Genomic DNA, 2,336 nt, shown 5'->3' with positions numbered 1-2,336 from the left:
TTATAAAACTACCTTTTCGTTACGAATCGAAGCGAGATTAAATAAAAATTATATAGTGGCCAATGTGTTCTTCCAGATTATGTATCTGTGCAAAATTTTATCGAGATCCGTTTTGCCGTTTTGGAGATAATTTCTAACAAACATCCGTCCATTCATTTACATTTACGCTTTTATAATATTTGTAAGACGTGAGATTAAAGCCCAGTAATACATTGTACATTCATATTTTCATTTAAATATGTATTTACTTTTGCAAAATTATTCAGCATATAACTTTCGCCCGCGACGCCGTCCCCGTGGAATTGTAAAAAAAAAACAAAAATGAGTAGCCTATTTGTTCTTCCAGACTGTCCTCTACATCTATGCCAAATTACATCGAAATGCGTTCATCCGTTTAGGCTACAAACTCTAACAAACATCCATCCACCCATACATCTAAACTTTCACGTTTATAATATTAGTAAGAAGTAAGAAGTAAGATAACTACTGTTAAACGAAATATATGCAAACAGTATCCTAACAAAACAGTAATAATAAAACTTCTGGTCATCAATTATGATAAAAAATATTTTCTAATATTATGCAAATCTTCCCGTGTGATGACCGGGACCCACGGCTGAGGTATGAGAAACTTTTGCAAACCAATCAGTCACAGTCCGGGATTTCCGGGATAAAGATTAGCATAAAAATCACAATGGCCAACTCAAGAAGTTAATGGACGGTCCGTGCATAATTTCAACTTCGGTAACAAAAGGGTTAAACAAAGGTGTTGCTATAAAAAGGTTTATTAATGTCATAGATGAATCATCAAAACCCACCGTTAGACCGGTCGCGACCACTCTCAGTCAATTAAAAAGTTTTACTCTATGACGACTATTTAGTTTTTACTCTATGACGACGGCGCGAAAATGATTTATCCTTTCACGTATATTATCTTTATAAAATTTCTAAACGCGTTAATTTTATTAAAAAAAGATCGATAGAAACGATTTTTCAAACCATCGTTTTTCATGTTAACATGTCGTCGTAAAATATTTCTAGTTAAGATTTTATCTCTGTTAATACCGAAATCTCACTGTACATTTTTTTTTTCACACGACGTTTATTAATCTTGACGAGTTGTGCTGTGGCCAGTGTTATCAGTTAGACTAATGATTTAAAAAAAAAAACTTTTATAAGGAAACTATTTGAGAAGAAATTCTTCAACCAATCAAGTCTTATCTGAACAACATTAGGTATTGATAAATTAAAACGCTTGCCCATTACGATATACGTTGGACATACAAGAAACTTAAATATACTTGTGCCCTATCGTCGTGAATTTTAAACCACCAACTTAGATTATCTACTATAAGATTTTAGAATATTATCCCGACATGCAATTTTATTTACTGCACCACAAGCATATCATCAAATACCAACGGTATCAAGTATCATTATAATAAGCAATTAGACACGCGAAACCAGTATAACAAGACTTGTATTCATAATAAAATTTCCAATTACCTTCAGAGTTTGAGGTGCCAAATTATATCGGTCGTCTTCGAGGTATAAACGTATAAAGAAGGGTTATTTGTTTTCTGCCGTCACCTCTTAGTTAAACAAACAATAGATAATGTAGATTTTTGTTACCTTCCCATAGTTCCCATTGTGAGTATTGTCACCTACATGCCCCTACTATTGTTGGTTTTTCTACCGTCTTTTGTATTCCTGGTTTACAGTATGTCCAGTAGTTTTTTTTTACAGTAAACGGTATGCATAATCCTTAAATTATGGTAATACCATAGACAATGTATGGAATTTTTATTAATATTTTTAATTTATCAATCGGTTCATTAATATAACGGCTTGAGATTAACAGATAAATGCAGTTTTAAAATGAATTTTACTTAACATTTTTAGAATAAAACCAATTTAAGTTGAACATGAAATATTCAGCTAACAAGATTACCTTACCTTCAATTTGTTAAAATTCACCGTTAATTAACTGTAACTCATACAGTCAAGGTTAAAAACCTCACTAATTTATGTTAACAAAAATTAACATCAATAAATAACAGAGATAACAAACATTTCTAAAATTCATAGAGAATCCGTGATTCCGAAAACTCTTGCGACTCAAACGAAAATGTCAATCAAAGAACCACACAACTAGAGGTCATAGATCACCGATCATCTTCAAAACCATAAACAAACATGTCTAACACAACCATAAACTTCAAACCAAAGAAGAACACACCTTAAATACAAAGATTAAAAACAATTTGACCAAAAAACAGACGTTACCAACCGCAAATACAACTTTGTTGTGTCAATCCGTTACATCTCCTTGTTTT

Source organism: Papilio polytes, unplaced genomic scaffold, assembly GCF_000836215.1.
Source record: "Papilio polytes unplaced genomic scaffold, Ppol_1.0 DF823399.1, whole genome shotgun sequence".
Taxonomy (NCBI): Eukaryota; Metazoa; Arthropoda; class Insecta; order Lepidoptera; family Papilionidae; genus Papilio; species Papilio polytes.
The sequence above is the reverse complement of the archived record's forward strand: the minus strand, read 5'-3'. Positions refer to the sequence as shown.